Below are 7,985 nucleotides of genomic sequence, written 5' to 3' on the forward strand. Positions count from 1 at the left end.
CTTGTAAAGTACTAGTTTATCTTTTAACGTGCAACATGCTAACTTGAATACCTAATAATCTACTTGTGTACCGGTTCCTCCCTAAGCGTTTATTGATTTACACTATGTTGCTATAATACAAGGTTTGAACTAGGAGGTCATAGGTATGTTTAACTATTTCAATCTAAAACTCTCGGAAAAATCATAAAATGTTCCTTTGTTTTTATTTATTGTGATGAATTACAGATTGTAAAAACTGTAAACAAAGAATCAATTGTTTTTCGAAGATCACTAACCGTAAATTGAAATAAATAATTAGACGACTGGTAACATGAAATACTAAAATACGTTATATTGATCTGATTTTTCGATTGTATGCATAATGGCGTGTATAACCGAGACGCTTATGTCTTAGCGGATTCTTAAGTGAAGTTAAATACATAAGTATTTACTTATGCGTATAATATTTTATTATAATTTTATACTCACGTTTGATATTCTCGTACATTTGTCAGATCCACCGATGATTGATGGTATCGTATCCAAAGATTCGGTGTCATCACATCCAAAAATAATATAGGTGTACAAGTGTGAATGTGAAAAATTGATAAAAAAAAATATTAAAATATTAAAACTATAAACGTGAAACGTGTAATGAATATCGAGTGTACGGGTATTGTAAATCAAGACTTGATAAAAAAAAAAAATGTAATTTTTATATTTATAACCGGCGTGTACGTCACTATTAAATATTAAATAAAATTATTATTGTAATCGTATACTATTACTACGTTAAGTTACGTGCACGCGCGCGCGTAGGTATGACGTGCAGCGCCAAGAGTCAAACGAGAACTGAACGTTGCCGGTAGTCGAACGGCGACGACTGGTTCGAGCGCGCGTTTCGTATGTACATGGCTGCTGGTAGAGCGAGGTACACCTATATACATATATGTATATGCGTGATACACATATACGTACGACGACGACGTGTTATTTCCATTGCCATTTCGACGATTTACAGCTGCTTGCCCTGCCCCATTATACACACGTTATATATATTATTATGTATAAATATATATACATATATATATATATATATATATATAATGTCGCGCCACCTTTTGTGTACTATTTCGTTCCTTTTTTTTCTTCTTTTCTTTTCTTTTCTTTTTTTTTTTATAGCATTGTAATACCTGTGCCTTTTCGGTGTTACCTGCGAGCTCGCGCGCGCGCCAGCGCACATAAGAAATCACCCCGCACAGCATTTTATAGCATATAGCACCGTTTGCGGGGATTTAATACCTACTTTTCGCGTACAACACGCATTTATATACATAACAATAATAATATATGTAAGTATAACGCACCCGATCGTTTTCTCGGGGCACATTCGTCGCATAATAATAATATGTGGCAATGCGTTGTATTATGCATATAATATTATGTATATCATGAATTATGATACTCGTGTAGGCCAGTTCGGTTGGGTTAACTTAGTATTGTATTGCGTTTAATTAAAAACGTTTTGTCTAAAAGAATCATTTTACACCACGACAACGACTCCAATATAGGTATATAGGTACATATATAAATATATTACATTAGTACGACTTAAACTCATAACGTCATAATTATATACGTATTGTATAGTACCTACCGATGGCGGCGACAGACAATTATAAGGGATGAACGATGGTCTTATAAACCAACGCATTTTCCACTCTTACCACGACGGAGCCATACAGAGTCGTGTGAATCGATCGACCCTTATAATAATATATATCTATGAGTTTCTTCTCGGGTTAAAGTTTCAGATAAAACGTATATATAGCTTTAAAGCTTGGCATTTAAAGTTTATTGCAACTCAGTGCCATCAACGTCCATAGATCCGTACAGCTGTTGTTGTGTTAGTTTATTACGGAGAATAATATATACATGTTAAGACGCATCACGTGGTATCACGTTGGACGTAGTTCTCGAAAACCTGTTATGAAAAAATGTACAAAATACCTTACCTAAGCCGAAAACACGTGGATATCGTTAACATAATATATTATGAGTATATTATACAGACAGATTCATTTACGACACTTCATATTATATAACTACAGTAATTATATGTAAATTAGGTCTACGAAACCGAACAAACATAAATATAATAACTTAATGTCAAACTAATTCTGTCTTATGATCTATTAAAATACACAATTTAACCTATATAAAATCACAAGCGAAATAGACTAATAATATAATAAATTAATTTGAATTTTTTATATAAAAACAATGAAACAGCAATTTAATATCTTCGCGTTAAAAGACTAATATAATTATATTATAATTGAATAATATAACCTCTCTTTTTAATTGGCTATTCTTCTCAGCACCCTACAGAGACAATTTCAATAATTTCCTGTTCTTTGTTTGTTATATGTATTTAATTAAAATAATAGTTATTTTATGATTCACTATCTTGACTGATGAAGAAGAACAGATGATATGTAATATTACATAAAATAAAACCATATAATTTAAAAAGAAAGAAATATTATTCTTGTAATTTGATTCTTTTAACAGAAGTCCATGTTTTCAAATAATAGAAATAGATAAATGTATTTTAGTTTTAACATTTAGAATTTCGGTTAAAAATATATTGTGACAATAATTATGTATTCATTTTATTATACAATATAGCTATACAATATAGGTATATTATAGCATGTGTCAGTCATGAACATATTGATTAATGTTTTGAATCAGCCATCCGGTATTTTATTTAATAAAGGTGATCAAATATCAAAATCATAAGTTAGCTTGCGATGTTTCATCATGCAGAAAGTATATTATAATAAAACCCTTTTAATACCCTACTGGGTGTATACTATCTATAACCACTGGCCCGTTAACTTTTTGACCATACTGTCCTCGTTGTACCTATATACTCGTAATAATAATTAATAATTATATACACAATGCATTTACAACAGACATTTGTATACAACACGCGTATATATTTTATAGGTACCTATAACATATATAATATACATATTATTAGCATTAGCGAACCTATCAATTTGATAGACAATATATTATAACGATATAAACAAAACAAAAATTGTGAAACATAGGTAGATATACCTACAGAATGCTAATACGAATAGTTTTTACCGGTTTTATATTTGCGTGTAATCTGTATACATGCCTCTACGTTCGTTTTAATATTGTTGTAAAACAACAGCATGTTTTTTGTATAATTCCCATTGCCCATACTCGAGCATTAGACGTGAAACTCGGAAGTATCTACTAACGTGATTTATATATGACACTATATTATACATATCACTCGGGACGCGGTCAATTATAATGCACTCGAAACAGAGACTAATGTACCCGCGATCTAGACAATAGATAATTCGTTTTACGAATTAATTATAAAAACATTTTATGCACGCGTAAAAATTTAGCGTGAATGAAACGGCGATTCTTACACCGGACAGGGGGAACACAAAAGTGGCCAAGTGATGGGCGTTTAACGGCCCATGAATCGCAGTCCGATGTCATTTACAGTGACTTTAATGCTCGTCAACCCCGCCGCCACTGGTGGGTTGCCCATTTGCGAGACCGAGGGTGCGGTCGTATGGCCCCGATTGCAGTGCATATATAATAATGATAATGATAATAATAATAATAATAATAATAATAGGTAATATATACTTTAAATGTCATTATTACTATTACCGGTGCAATGGTTGCAGTGAACGTGAAAAGTAATGGTTTTATGCATAATATTATATTATGTTTCCATAGTGAGCAAATTGTCATAACATTATATTAAGTGTGTTTTTATATTGTAATAATAAAAAGAATAAATAAAATAAATGGTGATCATTTCGAATTTGTATGTTCGTTTTTAAAAGACATGTACAAGTCGCCTACATTGCAACGAATGGTCGGAAACAAAACTGCTTGTTGATTATTTGTATTTCAGATTAGTGTTTTATATTCGTATAAAATTATCTACCCATGGGCTATATCATAATATAATTTCATTATAATACAATTTTATTTTATTATGTATGCACAATTGGAATCGAAAGAAGTGACATCAATGGCCATCATACGTTATGTTTTACAACCTTGCAATATGTATATAATATATATATTATTTGCATATCAACCATTTAAACATCTATTTGTATTTGTCATGAATAAAATAGCATTAAAATATGCAGTGAATATAGATCAACTATTAAAACATTGTTGACCAATAATATAATAATACGTATTATAATATATATATAAATATATTGTTATAGATAAATGCACCTATACGTATATGATATCAATCATTCCGTTTATCACAATAATAATAAAATGTAGTCTAGATTATTTGTGATGGCTCAATTACGAATCCCGCATTATATTATAATGGAATACAATGACAAAACATCTGACAAATTGACCTACGTTAAATTGCACAAAAGAAAATAATAACAATAGTGGGATTATTGTTATTTTTATATTGCACTTCATTTAGTATTTAGACAATGATTTTCGTACTAGACATCAAGCCAGTTTCATTTATTGTATTATATTATGATGCATAATAAGCAATAATATATATGACATTATTATCGTATGCAATATGCATTTATCGTGATCGCGATTCGGGGTGTATGTATAACTAACGCATACGGTAGGGACGGGATGGATCTTTAATCCTTTTCGTTTTTTCTATAATAATATTTTATATGATATATAAAAAAAGTAGTCCCGACGACTGATCCGTACAGTTAACATTCAGCCAAAATTATTGTAGTTAGAGCCTTTTGTCGTATACGCCGATGAATTCAGACGTATACAAAATTAACGAACAAATATTAATATAAACAAATATTAATAATGATCGTATCATACGACCATCACTTCTGCTTCTCTTTTTGTTTTTACATTTCCCCTTTATAATTAGATTTTAACCTAGTCATTGTTATTTGTTAAATCTTACTTATTGACTATTATGCGTAAAATTATACTAATTGTTATTGTATTGCGTACATTTTATCTAAAACATATCTAAAGTTTGGACGAATGTATAATTTTTATGTTGCTACTTAACTTAGTTAAACAATCGTATACTTATATTTTAATTATTACATCATTTTTTAACTCATATAGTTTTTAAATAATACTACTTCGAATTGCTAGTTAATTTGATTTATACATAACTTAAAGTTTAACACAACAGCCCTCAGTATAACCAAAAATATGACCTCACATTTAGACATTAATTGAGATCGTTTCTATTTTATGTTTAATGTTAAGGAACAGAAACTAAAATATACGTTGTAAGATGTGAATGTGTTGGCGTTGTTTCTGTGTTTGCAGTTTTGTGATTCTTTTTTTGTTTTTGCTGATGCTTTATTTTGCACTATGCAATATTACGTATATTGTCTTGCAATATTATATATCATTCTGTAATGATATTCATAATACACCACCAAACTCAATATTTAATATCATCAATAACAATATTAAAATTATATTAAAAATACAATAATATAACTGTACCCAGTACCACGAACTATATTAATAAAAAAATACAATTTACTGAATGTACAATAATAATATTTTATAATTTTGTACACATGATTAAATAACATGATAATATACAACTACAATATCATAAGTCTGTCAACGAGGTACCAAAGATCCATACTATAAGTAGAACTCCCTTGTGATACCACAGGTAGTCTTCTCACATCATCCAAGTCTGTCTTATTACAGTGTCTATTCCAACATAACGAACAAGTAGTTATCTCCACTCGGGCCTTTGCTACTTTTTGTTACATTTTTATAAAATTTAATTTTACTGTAATCAAAAAGTACTTACAAATAATATAAATCATTTTATACCTTTAAGATGTGTTTCTCCTTATTAAATTCTTTATATAAATAACCAAACGATGCGTCAAGGTAAGAAGTTATTCTAATATCCAACAACATAGTAAATCATATTGTTATAAATATCCATAATTAAAGGTATGCAGACCCAGGCAATTTAATAAATTAAAACTGGCCTAACCAAGTGGTTATCCAGGCCAATTTGTTTGTTTCCCGTTTGCGTAATTATGGACCCTTCAGAGAGTACAACGATACACATTCCGTGAAAGTATGTTATATATATATATATATATATATATATATATATGGTGTATATGGAATTGTTTCTTTATATATATATTTTTTTTGATTTTTCTTTGTTAGCAAATGACCAGCTAATTACTATTGATATCGAATGGCTATTGGAGTGGTGTCTCTACCTCCTTCCGCTATGGTCCGCGTATTTGATGAATAATATATTATCTAAATCACACGGGTTTTTTTTTTATTAATATAAGGTATAGCAATCAAAGAGCGAAATCAGTACACATATAAGCGCTAAACATAAGTGAGTGAAAGACAATTTATTAATAAAATTAAATTATGAAAAATAGATTTAGTTGATACATGCATATTGCATATATATTTCTGTTACGATTACAATTTTATTTATTACAATTTTTTTTCTTGTAATTATTATTAGTTCACTTAGCCTCACACTGCTCATACAGTTTTGGTATGAATGAATTTTAACAATGTTAACAAAAACAGGTATGCGAAAAATATTTGACTTTATTTAAAAAAAGGTATTATTTTAAATAAAAATTTTACATCACCATGTTGGAATGCACTAAGAAAGGATTTTCCGTAATTCTCATTTTAAAAACGTCGTGTTTACAAAATAATTTTTGGCTCAAGAGAAACGAATTTATTTTTGTTTATATGGGGTTACCATTGATTGCAGAAAATAAAATAGTTATTACGGTATAGTATAATTTTAGCCTTGTATTTTTTTTTATTAAAACCATCCAAAAAATTGTATTAAAAATCTATACATAGTTTACGTTTGAATGTTTAATGGAGTTTAAAACGAAGTAAATTTATGTACATTAAATGTATCACCGGCAACACCATATCAGGATCAGTTAGTATTGTAATGTCTACAGTTAGAATATATAGTATCTATTATAACAAATGCGAAGTTAACATAAACAATTTATTTATTTTGTCTTATACACCTAAACTATAGTGAAAATCTATCAGCGTATTTTACTCGTTGTTATTGATTATTACTGAAATAAGGTATCATTAAAATATTACCTTTTATACAAATTATATATAAAGTATAATATTTTCTGTGTTATTTTAGAAGAAACTTTAAATGTTTTGATTTATAAGAAGTTATTAGTACTGCGTTTTTTTTTAATGTTCTCGTTATTTATAATATAATCAATAGCGATCTTAACAATTAAAATATTATAAAAGCTTCAGATAAAATACACATAATATTATTCTTTAAAATTGTTATAATAAGTAATATTTTAATAATTAATGTCAATTGTTATCTGCATTCTGCACAGTGAATGAAATACAGGGAGGTTTAAATTATAATAATATACGCGTGTAAGAAATAATAAAAAATATACTGGTGTAAAATATGTTTAGTTACTTAACAATTCACATCTAAGAAAACTTTATGAATGAATAATCACTTAGATTACTTTTTATATTATCTTAGTATCTTACTATACTATCTTATACTAAAAAAAGTATACCTAGACTTCCTACAAACACTATAATTTGACGGTTTGTAATAATGAACCGAAAATATTGTTAATTTTAAAAATGTATGCTTGTATTTAAACAATTTACTGGTTTTGTTATTGATTTTTTATTTAACGCGGATACAATAAATCAGTATAAAGAACGCGATGTATTATATTATTCTGCTTTGTAAACATAGTATGTATTATAAAACATTTATATTCAATTTTCACATAATAATATGTTTCTATAATGGAATATATTCATTATTTGATTTCTTTGGTAGTATCTTAATTTATGACTAACATTACATTGAACAATAAACAATAATGCTTTTTACTTTTGTAGTTACACTAACTATACGT

The 7,985-nt window shown here is 28.3% G+C and overlaps 1 protein-coding gene across 2 annotated transcripts in view; it reads right to left on the reverse strand.

Moving 5' to 3' along the window:
- LOC132923424 (uncharacterized) overlaps window positions 1-854 on the reverse strand; it is a 56,312-nt gene extending 55,458 nt beyond the window's left edge. For both annotated transcript variants that reach the window (XM_060987405.1, XM_060987406.1), the window contains exon 1: window positions 469-854. The gene's annotated coding sequence lies outside the window, so the exon portion shown is untranslated. The remainder of the gene's footprint in view (window positions 1-468) is intronic.
- Between the last annotated feature and the right edge of the window lie 7,131 nt (window positions 855-7,985).

The sequence above is a fragment of the Rhopalosiphum padi genome, chromosome 2, assembly GCF_020882245.1.
Source record: "Rhopalosiphum padi isolate XX-2018 chromosome 2, ASM2088224v1, whole genome shotgun sequence".
Taxonomy (NCBI): domain Eukaryota; kingdom Metazoa; phylum Arthropoda; class Insecta; order Hemiptera; family Aphididae; genus Rhopalosiphum; species Rhopalosiphum padi.